We start from the raw sequence: 12,840 nt of genomic DNA, 5'->3' as shown, positions 1-12,840 counted from the left end.
AAGTCAGGCAGGGTCGGGCCTGACTAGCACTTAGTTGGATATAATTTTTGATGGCCAGACAAAGGTGAGAAGCAGAATACTACTGGTCATCTAATGGTAAAGGATAGGCCTACTAAATAAACATCCTTCAAAGGGCAGACAAACTATCCTTCAGAACAGAACTACCAGCATATAAGACAACTGGGCATATCAGACAATCCCCAACGTTTCCAGTTAAAATACAGAGTCTGGAATACACTTGCCGTGTAAGATCTCTTCCAACGCACACCCTGTGCACCAAACTAGGGCATGTGTCTATTTGCAGGCAGGGCACAGCTAGCCAGATGCTTTATTAAATGCCGGCAGGCAGCCAGTGCCAGGCTATACTATCCCTCTAAGGCACGCTCCACACTCAATCCAAAGACCTGTAGCCCTCTGAGTCTGGTGGATAGCCAATCCATACTCAACGTTCTCCTCCTCAAGGTATAGGAAGATGGATGCAACTTGTTCCTCTCTGCTTCATACTCCCTGCACAGAGCGGGGAATAGGCCAAGGCACTCCCCCCCCCCACATGTGCAGGATGTAAGAAACAAGGGGAAGCAAGCTGCAGGTAAGCACCCAGCATATAAAACGACCCCTGACTTTGGCAGATTTTTCAGGGTTAAAAAGTCGTCTTATACACCAGAAAAATACAGCACCCAACCAAAATGACAAGAGTCCCTGGGCTATCACAAATTTCAATGAGAGGAAGTAAGAAAAGGGAAAAGAACAAGTCCACCACATGCCAGGAGAGCCAACAGAATACTTGGTAAAACAGTGCTGTCTGTGCACATCAGAATGGAACTGCCAGGCTAAGGGAGGGGGTGTTGAAAGGAACACAAGAAAAACACAGAGAAGCAAGAGTCACACATTTTGTTTCTAATGAGTTTATGTTAGGAAAGAGGATGAACACAGTGACAGGTTATAGTAAAGAGACTCAGGGAGGGGAGGACATCATTCCATGGAAGCCTCCGCAGCAGGTTGGGGGGAGAGGTGAGAAGGGACAAAGGGTACTACTACACTACATAAACCAAGCATAAAATCTTCTAGAAGTTATGTGTTTTGGTGAGTGATTATAAAACTATTACTTAGTGTGGAAATATTTTTTTTAAAAGATCAAGAGGCTTGCTTTTGCAGGGAGGGAGTGGTGCTAGCTTAGAGAGATACAACTAGACAGAAATTCTAAACATAAGCTTCTCAAGGAAGAAAAGCAACTGTTGAGGATCAACTCCCTGTAACAAGTAACAGCTTACATGCTACAGTTTACATGGAAGAGCTAAAGGACATCTGAGAGCAGAGAGCTCTGAGGATACAGCCAATGCAGCAGAAAGAGGGTTTGAACAGTAACCTGTAGGGTGAACTATACCAGACAACTGGGACCCGTGCTTTTGCTTACTCACAAGTCTTAGATGTAAATGTTTTTCATGACACCAGCTTTAAATTAAATAATCTTATTTTAGAGTAACATGTTCTGAGGCTAGGCATGAATCATGCACATATGCAATCTCAGTACTTGGGAGGCTGACACAGGAGGATTGCCATAAATTCAGAACCACACAGAGAACCTGTTTAAATATACTGCTTAAAAAGAATCAATATATACTATAGCTGACATCTATTTCATCTGCCAGCATAAACGTCCCCCTTTTCCAATGACAGTCTGGCTTTCCAGGAAACCAGGTGAGACAATTCCCAGCCAGAGCACACAGAACCAAAGCCTGGCCACACGGTAACCCTGGGGATGGAAAGAACACAAGCCAGTGACATTAACTTGGATGGAACATGGGGAGAGGATGTTAGAAAAGAAAACAAGCCCTTTGAAGGCTTGGTTGGTAGACTGCAAACCACAATGCCCTGGCTTGATTCCTAGGCCCACAAAAACCAGGCATTGTACATATGCCTGAAATTTTAACACTGGAGAGCTGGAGGCAGGCTACAAACCTGGAATCCCTAAGACGCTCTCTAAAAAGGTTACAGGGAAGTCCCCTGTATGCTAGACCTAATGCTGGAATAGTTAGCCTGAGAATTTATCAGGAAATCAAATCTAAAAGATAATTTTGACAATACTGGCTGAGAGCCTAGATCCAGCGACTAACTCAAGCCAAAGAAGTCCCTGCTACAAGCTCCTGACTGCACCAAGGTCTAGTTTATACACTGTAACCATTTTAGAGATACCAAGGTAAGCCAAAGCTTATGATAATACATCCCATTGGTAAAAATGTGGAACTAGTTACACTAGAACTGCACCTGTGGGCTGCAGGGTGTGGTGGCACATGCCTTTAATCCCAGCATTTGGGAGGCAGAGGCAGGCATCCTCTGAGTTCAAGGAACAAAGTGAGTCCTAGGACAGCCAAGGCTACAAAGAGAAACCCTCTCGAAAAAAAAAAAACAAACAAAAAACCTAACAAACCTCTAAAACAATAACAACAAAAAAACTGTATCTGTCAAATTGTTTTCTGATTCTCTGTATTTATGGATTTGTCTATTTTCTGACTCTAATTACTCAGAATATGGGTTATATCATTATTAATCTTATTACAGATTAAAACTAATTTTAAAATAAATTTTTATTCATTTTCAAAAGGCCCACTAATACTAACCTCAATAACTTTTATGAAAAATAGTATTTTTGCAAAACATAAGTTAGTAATAAGTAAAAGTGACACTATTTTACATCTGTGCAAATTTCTTACTGTTAATAGAAGACAGCTGGATTCTACCTTCTTTAGTGTTCAATCTCCTGTAGATTTTAAAGTGCAAGAAGAAAATGTGACAGAGATACGTATAACTGGAAGGAATATCTTAATATCCTTTTCAGGTAACAATGGATAATCCTCTTTTATTCGATGCCAAATTTCAACAAATGGAGATTACTTCGGGTTACGAAGTGGGATCTGAACACTGAGATTCAGATTTGTTGTACAGAAACCCACGGGGTTGAGGCTGGGGAGATAGCTCAGTCAGGGAACAAGCATGAGACCTGAGTTTGCTCCCCAAACCAATGTCAAAAGAATGCTGAGCATGGTGGCCATGCTTCTAATCCTAATGCTAGGAAGTAAAAACAAGGCAGCTCTCTGGAGCTAAGGACTAAAAATACACTCAAAAACAAAAACAAAAAACAAAGTGGTCATTCCTGATAAACAGCACTCACGATAAGACTGGCTCCCACCGGAAGCTGCATACACTACTGAGGAGCACGCGGCCCACACATGAGTCTCTGCGTCTCACTCTGGAGAGATCTTCTAACATAAGGCATGGTCCTTTGGAGAAACACTAATTCAGAATTACTCAGATCTTCCAAAGGCTGGACCATTTCCTTATACACTATGTCACAGGATCAAACAATAGTCTAGGATGTCTTAGAACTCACTGTGTAGATCAGACTGGCCTCAAACCCACCACAATCTTCTTGCCTCAGTCTCCCACATGCTAGGATTACAGACATAACAACTATCCTCAGCTAGAATCCATGTATATTTAAAAATCACCAACAATCTCACTAGAAAAATCTTTTGAAGTATTAGGAAATTAGCAAACTAATGCTGACAGACTCAAGTTTTCCAAAACTCCAGTTTTCATTTGAAAGATATGACTGTATCCTTGACAACTAAGTTATTTGTGGTGGGCTCATTTTATTCATTTTCACCAAATACCCAGGTCTAAATGGCTGTAGGTATCTACAGGTGTCCTGTCACGTAAAGTTAGAAATGATACTATATCTAAAAAGTAGCACCCAGCCTGCAGATCAGTCATGTAAGTAGTTTTGAACACCTGAACATGCAGAAATGCTTCTTACACACTTCCTATTTAACCAAACAAAATAAAGACTTTTTAATCACATAAAAGCTTTTATTTAAAAGTTAAAGCCATTTACCTCCTTACCAAGGGCATTCTTAAGTGAAACTGAAAATTTTCTTTTCAAATGCTCAACAGGTATCTGAATGTGAAAAACACAAAGAAACTGTTTTAAATCATGCTAAGGAGCCCCTAGACTACCCACTACTGCTCCTGTACCATAGTGCAACTGGAACATAGGGAAAGACCAAATAGTGTCTCCGCCCTATTATGAAAATTATTTTGAGCTCATGACCTCTTTAATAAAAGGATTGTGGGGCTTCCCAGAAGTCTACAGAGCATATTTTGGGAACCACTGTTTTAAAAGATTGGAAATGAAGTTGAATTTTAATACCTGGCAACTGGACAAGGACTGTATCAGAATTCCACAGAAGCTCCAAGTAGCTACAGCCTACCTTAAAAAATAAAAAGCACATGCCTGAAGGGCTGTCAGTTCTAGGAAGCACTAACTTACAGACTTCCCTTTACATATTACCAAAAACACAGTAAAAGAAACTACAACATCATGAATCAATGCACATCATTTCAATATCTACACACATAAAATTATTCTTTCTGACTAAGTTTATCTTTTGGGGGGGTTGTTTTGAAAACGGATTTCACTATGCAGCCTTGGCTGGCCTGGAACTCAAAGGTTCTCTAGAATGCTGGGATTAAAGACTGCACCACCATGCCAGCTTCAACTAATCTTAAAAGGGCCTATAAGATTAGATGCATTTACAGTTAGTGCTTACAGTTAGTTAACAACCCTGGCTTCAGTTAGCTTAGTAAGCACTAGTTCTGTCATCCTTTCACCAAATGATTCAACTGATACAACAACTGTCCACCATATTAATTAGATCTTCTAGAATTAATTAGTCAGTCAGTTACCACTAACTAATACCCTTAATTCAGTTTACGTTCACAACTATATTGTGAAGGCAGCTGTGGGGCACAAATATGTAATCCCAGTCTCAAGAGGCTGGGGCCAGATGCTCTGAAATTCAAGGCTATGTAGAAGGCCTTGTCTGAAAACATACACACACACACACACACACACACACACACACACAGGCACAAGCACACTCATATACACACATTTAACCTGAGAAAGCCCAAGCTGAATACACTCATCCACAGTTACAGAAATCACACCTTACTAGGACAGCCCTGTTTATCAGTAGTCTTTTCTGTTTAATCATAAGAGATGCACTCAAAACATGTACCCTAGAATTTGATAGGTTCTTAAGACGCTCCAGAGTACTGATGACTAAAAGGTATAAACAATTACAGAAATAAGAGTAAGTAATATAAATATCCAAAACCTTCACAATGGATGGGGCTTTATCTCCTAAGCAATTACCATGCCTCCTCCATTCCATTCCCATTCCAAATCGTGTGTGTGTGTGTGTGTGTGTGTGTGTGTGTGTATGTGTGTGGTGTGTGTGGGTGGTGTGTGTGGGTGGTGTATGTATGTGTGTGGTGTATGTGTGTGTGTGGTGTTTGTGTGTGTGGTATATGTGTGTGTGTGTGGTGTGTGTGTTGTTGTTGGAGTTAGAGGGCAAAAAGTTATATTTATATAAATAGCTCTTCCAAAGACCAGAGATGCAGGTAACTATGGACCAGCATTCAGGTTGAGCAACTGGAGTAAAGGGGCGAGGGGATTAGCTCAGTGGCATAGCACTAGTTTATGTGTGAGGCCCTAAATCCAATCACCAACATCAGAGGAAAAATATAAAAAGACAACATGTGCCTAGAGGCCCTCTCTACAGAACTGCGAACTAGTTGGGCTAGTTGAGCAACTTTCTCACAATGCATAAATTAAAGCCCCAACTGTACAGGCTTAATCAATGCAACTTTCCTTTACAGGACCAGTGAAGCTGTGGTTAGAAAACCTCATCACTTCCAAGCAGACTGACCCGTAAACATGGCCAAATTCCAGGGCTGAAGAAATGACTAAACAGTTAGGAGCAGAGTTTCTTCTAGAGACTGGAGTATGGTTCTCTGCACCCACTTTGGGGAAGTGGCCTCCTTAATCACTTCCAGAGACACACAGACATATGTGTAGTTAAAAATTAATAAGGGCATGAAGATATGTCTCAGCAGTTAAGAGCACTGGTTGTTCTTTCAGAGGACCTGGATTCATTTCTCAGAACCTACACATAGTTGCTCACCATTATCTATAACTCAATTTCAGGGGATCCAATGCCCCCTCTTCTTGGCTCCTCAGACACCAGATACACAAGTGATGTAGTCATACAAGCAGGCAATACACCCATATACATAAAATATACTTTTTTAATTAATAAAAATAAATCTTTAAAAAAGAAACCAAATTCAACTGGAGTTTGGATGCTAATTTAGAGACCAATTTCATGATCATCATAAGAAATGCAGCTTCCTAAAATTTGTTACTAAGCAATATAAATAAATTGAAAAAAGAGAAAGTGGGGGGAAGCAGGAAGAAGGGGGTTGGAAAGGAGAGAAAGGCAGGGATTTAAAAGCAAAACATACATGGTAATACCTTCAAAGGCCCACTAAATTAGAGCTGCCATGACTGCCTGTGCATTAATCTACGGCTGCACTGAAGAGAATGCAAAGCTGAACTGAGCATGGTGTCATACCAGGCAGAGGCAGCAGGACTGCTCAAAGCTCAAGGCCAGCCACATCTACAGAGACCCTGTCCCCCAAACAAATAAAAATGACAGAGAAAGGAGTGTAAAAATCAACAATGAAGCAGCTAAAACAGTTAGGACCCTAAGCTGTGGTTTTCTAAGCTGGCTACACAGCCCAATCCAACTGACTCAAGCTTCTGAGAGTAGAGGCCAGGCCATCAGTGTTTTGTAAACTTCTCCAAGAATCTCAATGTCCAAGCAAGACTGAAAATCACTGACCCTAAACCTTGGGATTGAAAGAAGAACAGTAGAAAGAGCCGGGAGGACACAGCTCTGCGGCATAAACTGCCTAACATTCGACCTAAGTTTTACCCCTAGCAACAGTGGGAGGCTGGAGCCAATAAAAAATTAAATTCCATAGGACAACAAGTTTTCCAAAAGTGGGGAAAAATCTTATTTAAGGTATGGATAATAAAAATGAGGTCCTTGTGCTGAAACAGACTTACAATTAACTTCAAATTGATTCATACAAGTAAAAACAATTGTCTCTAGTAACTGTGTCTGATTTTATCAATTATGAGCATCTAAGCATCTTTCATTTTAGTTTTAAGTAAGTAAGCACCATCTAACTCTCCTAGTCCTCATTCACTTTCATATTCAAAATCACTTTTCCTGGATGCCCATTACACCATGTAATAATGTCAAGGTGACACAATCTCAAATATCTTGTTTCTGAGAAACTGGTATTCAGCCAAATTTTCCATTACCGAAATTACACATTTTAAAATAAAGGGGGAAAAATCCAACAATTCTAACTGTGACTCATTAGCATGAGCTGAGGCTCTCCTGATGCCCGCAGTACCCTAACAAAAGCTCATGTGCGTGCTCTCCACACATAGTCAGCAGTTGGCTGGATGTCTATCTTAAGCAACTCAATCTTCAACTGATGAGGGGAAAAACTAAACAATATAAGAAAGCTGTGCTAACTGTGACTTTCTGGCCTAACTACTTTTTAACTCTTACCATTTAGTTAAGTTAGTTTTTCACATAATTAAGGATCACTGAGACACTCTTCCTCATGGTATGTTTAAAGAGACAGTCACTCTGGACGAATGAAAAGAAAAACAAAAACCTAGGCATCAACTGGATGGGAACAAAATGGAACGGAAATAGCTAATATTTAAACAGCAAAAAAAAAGGGGGGGGGGATGTAGCCAGATGCAGTGGTTCACCCCCATTATCCCAGCACTCGGGAGGCAGAGGCAGAAGGATCTCTGTGAGCATGAGACTACCCTGGTCTACAAAGCAAGCCCTGGACAGCCAAGGCTACAAAGAGAAAGCCTGTCTTTAAAAACAAAACAAAAGAATGTATATTCTCACCTAAAGAGGCAAACTTTAAGAGGCAAACTTTTAAACAAGTCCAAATATGCATTTTACATTTAACCAACTCTGCAGAATCTGAGCCTTAACTGCCCTAGTAGAGACCCCAGGCATGCACAGCTCAATTAGAACACTGTGTGCCAACGTTACTGTAACTCCAGCTCACCCAGAAAAAAACAGGTTCTAATTGAGAGAGCTGGCGTGTGACTGGTCTGCATAAACTAAGTCTCCTCCCTCCTTCTCTCTCTCTCTCTCTCTCTCTCTCTCTCTCTCTCTCTCTCTGTGTGTGTGTGTGTGTGTGTGTGTGTGTGTGTGTGTGTGTGTGTAAGTGAAGGAATCCAGAGACAAAATCCACAAACAGAAATACTTCAACTGACATATAGCATAAATGAAACGGTGATTTTAGAAAAAACCCAGTATAAGCAGAACTATTTCAAAAGCAAAGCCATTAGGACAGCTCAGGTCCATATAAAACACATTCCAAATTACTTCACTGACTTAGTTAGCACACATTTTCATTAATTCTGCAAACACAATTTTAATTCTTCCCTCTAACTTAAAGACTTACAACAAAGGCATTAAATCAAAAGTATGAAGTACAAAAAATATGTAATACCTCTTTAAGCCAGACTCACTCAAAAGCCTAGAAAGCAAAGAAAAAAGCCACTTGTATTACGACAGTCACAAAATGCGTTATGTAGACTCTCTTCAGAAAGGACTTGTTTTAATCCCAGCAATTTAAGCCTGCATGATTCACCACATCAAGATCTGAAGCTACTTCAAGTCATGGGCATTAGTCCGCCTCTGCGCATGCTTGGAACAAGCTCATTGAGGAAAACAAAATCATGAGCATTTGGGCATCACGTCCCAATCTTGTATTGCAGCACTTGAGAGGCCGAGAAACATGGGCAGTTGGAGTTCAAGAAGCCCGATAGGCTCATGACATATTATGGATGAAGCACCAGGAGAAACTGTATTTTAAAAAATATTACAGCAATCATTTACACTTTGAAATAGCACGTACTAACCTATCAGATCTTTCAAGTAGAGAAGGTGTCTACAGTAGGGAAAAGTTCTTTTTGAACGTCCTAGGCTACATTTTAACGGCAAGTACGTCAGGTCCTGAATGCAAGGTAAATTTGTAAAATCTATAATAAAAAGTATTCAGATGCAGTGCTTGAAATCTAATTGCTTTGTGGAATTTATACATTTCTGTACTTTCAGTTAAGATTCCACATGTTTTTGTTTTTGTTTTTGAGCAGAAAGACCTGAACCTACTTCTTAAAACGTTGAAATAATCAAGCTGCTACTGAGAAGAAAAGGATGCTAAGTCTGGCAAAGATCGTTTAAAAAAAAAATTAAGCGAGATTACAAAGCTGCAAGAACATGAATTCAGGATGCTTAAAATAACTCCCTCTTTATCTTGTCAGTTTATTTCTAAATAAGTGACAATCCCACCTTAAAACTGAAGGCAATGAGGCAATTTTAAAATAAATTATCTGAAAATCAACTTTAAAAGTTTAAAAGTTTACTCTGGCTTTCGTGGGGGGCAGTGGGGAGGAGCTATCAATCAACAGGGCCTTTTAAAACCTCTAGCAAAGGAGCCTTTCAAGTTAACTAAACACGCCCATGTCTTTGAAAAATCTGGCTTGAGAAATCATAACAGCAGTTTGGGGTGGTGAAGCCAACGCCCTCCACCAATTTCACGCTCCATGCATGTAGCCCTAACAATAAAATAAACTACACCTTTTATTAGGAGACACGTTTTATTAGGGGAGGTGGTTCAGTTAGGCGCTAAGAATGTTTCCCGCATGCGGCTATCACCCACAATTCCCAAAAAAGTAAACAAATCAAAGCTACAAACGTAAACTCAAAGGACACACCAGGAAGAGAAAGTGGGGACAAAGAGAAAACAAACACTCGCTGGGGAAAAGGCACGAGGACGGAACCGGGACACCACGCACCCGGGCCGCCCGGACGCGACGGCCCGGGCCGCGGCCAAACTCCTCCCGAACAACAAAGAGCGGCGGCGCGAACGGCGCTCGAGTTCCCGGGACGCCGGGCGCGCCTAACTGCGAGTGGAGTTGAGGCCCGGGACCCACGCGCGAGCACGCGGAGCCGGGGCGCGCGGGGGGCGACCCACCCGAGCTCCGCCGGGCCCGCGCTCGCGCCGGCCGCCGCGGGAGCCCGCCCCGGGGTGGGGGGGAGCGCGGGCGCCGAGGCCCGGGGCAGGGGAGGACCGCGCGTTACCTGGGCTCCGCGCCGGGCCGTCGCTTCCCGGGTCCCGCCCGCGGCGTCCGTCCAGGCGGCGGCCCCTCTCCCCGCCGCGCCGCCGCTGGACCGCGCGGGCCGGGCCCCTGGAGCTCCGGAGCCGCCCCGCCGCGGGGGGCCTCGCTCGCAGGCGCGGGCTCCGTCACGCGCTCCCGCCCCGGGGACGGCGGCGGGGCCGAGCGCGGCGCGGGAAGGGCCTCCCGAGGACGGCGAGCGGGCGGGCGGCCGGGCGCGAACACGGGCTCCGCCGCCCGAGCCGCTCCGTTACCGCAGCGGCGACGACGACCAGGGCCGTGTTGTTGCTGCCAACTTGTCGGAAGGACACTGAGCATGCGCGCGCGGAGACCACATCCGGGTAATTTCAGGGTTTGGCCCTTTTCCCCCCGCAGCGCTCCTTTCTCCCGGCTGCCCCCGCCTCCCGCCCAGATCAGGGAGGGTCCCAATGCGCAGGCGCCCGCGGGCAGCAGCGGTCTGCGCGCTGCCCTGGTCCCGGCTGGGCCGGCCCAGGCTGAGTACGCACAGCGGCGTCCATGGGGAGTTGCCTTTTTCGCTGGCGCTGTTTTCCGACACGGGGTGCCTTTTAAAGAGTACCCGAGCAGCGTGGGACAAGCTCAGGATGAGCGAGTGGCAGGGCTGCTGCCGGGTTGGGTTTGGTTTATGAAGACCTTGGTGGACACAGCAGCGCTAACTGCAGGTGTTTGTAGCAGTTTACTTTGGAGGGAGGTGGGGTGGGGGAGGAAGCGTTGTCTGTCCCTTTCGTCACGCAGGCCTGGAGTCAAGCTCCAAAGGTTAAACGTGGATCACGCATTCAGAGGCCTTGCCCTGTGTCGCCAGATGTGAGCAGCTGGAAGAGAGGCGGGAATTTCGAGTCGGAGTCGCCCTTCAAGAGCTTCGTACTGTACACCTGCTAAGTAGGTCGCGCAGGCTGGGATGCGTAGCTCAGTTTCAGAACTTCACACCTTACAAAGCAAAGTCAAAATCGTCTCCCATTGCTTGGATGGCCCGATGCCTACAACTTCCAGGGTAACCTAAAGGGACAATTCAGTATTTGTCGTCTGTGTACGAAGCCTTGGTTCCATCCCAGCTCCACAAAAATCAAAGGGTGGCAAAAGACCCATCTCTAATTTTGACTTCGTATTTACTTTTATAACTTGATGAATGTTGTACTCCGTGGTTAGAACACATATGCTCCCTGGCTTTGAATCACAGCCCATGCATAAAAAAATCTTAGCCCTTGGGAAGCAGAGGCAGGAGGATCGCCAGCTTGGTGGGTTTACATAGCAAATTTCAGGCCAGAACTAAATAGTGAGACCCTAGCTTTAAATTAATTTAGAGCCTATATGGTGCCTTTCTGTTTTGTTTTTCACCTTCCATCAGGCTTTTATGGAGCCTTTTTGCTTCATTTTTCACCTTCCACCAGGATTATATGGTGTCTCTTTGTTTTGTTTATCACCTGCCCCCAGGATCCCTTCAAGACTAGTCATTTAAGTCCTGTCAGAGGAAGGGTACACACACCCTGCCGTACACACCCTGCTGTACACACCCTGCCGTTCCCGCCCCTCCCTTCTATGGTCTGTGCCATCACAGCCTAGTCTAGCCCTCTTCAACAGGAAAGCCCCTAGCTGCCACCTACAAACTGCTCTTTTCTTACCCCTGAGGTATATGAAGGCTTTTCAAGACCATTCCCAGAATTCTTTTACAGATCCTATGTTACTTACTATGTGTAGTGTTTTTTTTTTTTAAGTTCCTCATCTTGACAAGGCAGTTGAGGGCAGCATCTCCTTTCAAAACTGTCCTCACACCTTACAAAAGAAAGTCAAAGTTCTGTCCCATTATTAAGGTGACCCAATGTGTAAAAATCCCCAGGGCAAGCCAAAGGGACAATTCAAAAATTGATGACTGCAATGATAAAATAAATTACTTAAGTGAATCAGTATTAAATTCCTTTGCAAATCCAATACTTTGTTGTCATCGAAATGGAAGGGTGTAGCACAAATTGGACTCGGTGGGTTATAAAAAGATGAAGTTGGGAAAGAGTGTGAGGGTTGGGGGAGTCCAGGAGCTACTTACTGTAAGGAAGGCTGAGGGTGGAGAAGATCCATGTACAATGTGTACATGTATGAAACTCCCAAAGAATACAATTTAAAGATGGAAGGACGATCTTTCAGCTAGCAGATGATTAAAGCTCATTGGTTGCAGATCAGTTCATGACTTCCTGAGAATATGCTCCTGAAAGTATTTTAAAATTGAGTAGCATTGCTATCACTAAACTTCTTCTATTCCAACTGTACCAGGCATCTATGTCTGTATAATATACTGCCACAAGTTTGGAAAGCTAAAGCGGTACACATTTACTGTCTCTTCCCACGGCATCCAGGCACTGGTCCTCTACAAAGCGAGGCTCCTGTAGGAAAGAATTATTCCCTCCCTCACACATATGTTGCCAGCATTCATTTCCTGTAGACCACAGGACTGAAGGCCTGCCTAACAACTAGAGACCCTCTCAACTCTACAGCAGCCGTTCTCAACCTGTGGGTCTCAGCCCCTCTGAGGGCTGAGCAGCCCTTTCACGGGTCACACATCAAATATCATATATATCATGTACTTACATTATGATTCATTACAGCACAAATAAAGCTATGAAGTAGCAACGAAAATCATGTTATGGTTGATGGCTGGGGGTCACCACAGGAGGAACTGTATTAAATGTTTAGAGCTGTAT

The 12,840-nt window shown here is 43.8% G+C and overlaps 1 protein-coding gene and 1 long non-coding RNA gene across 3 annotated transcripts in view; one reads left to right on the top strand and one right to left on the bottom strand.

Annotated features, from left to right (window-relative positions):
- Positions 1 to 10,411, bottom strand: part of SMAD4 (SMAD family member 4) — a 55,111-nt gene extending 44,700 nt beyond the window's left edge. The window contains exon 1 of one of the 2 annotated variants that reach the window (XM_084781041.1): positions 10,098 to 10,411. The gene's annotated coding sequence lies outside the window, so the exon portion shown is untranslated. Of the gene's footprint in view, positions 1 to 3,892; positions 3,912 to 10,097 lie in introns of those variants that run through there. The other variant, XM_084781042.1, reaches the window with a different exon arrangement.
- LOC311597023 lies at positions 10,351 to 12,775 on the top strand. Its single transcript, XR_014779065.1, has 2 exons — positions 10,351 to 10,473; positions 10,886 to 12,775. It is a non-coding gene; the product is annotated as an uncharacterized lncRNA (long non-coding RNA).
- Positions 12,776 to 12,840: the final 65 nt, after the last annotated feature.

Source organism: Acomys minous, assembly GCF_964271855.1.
Source record: "Acomys minous genome assembly, chromosome: 4".
Lineage (NCBI taxonomy): Eukaryota > Metazoa > Chordata > Mammalia > Rodentia > Muridae > Acomys > Acomys minous.
This window is presented reverse-complemented; position numbering and strand designations above follow the sequence as displayed.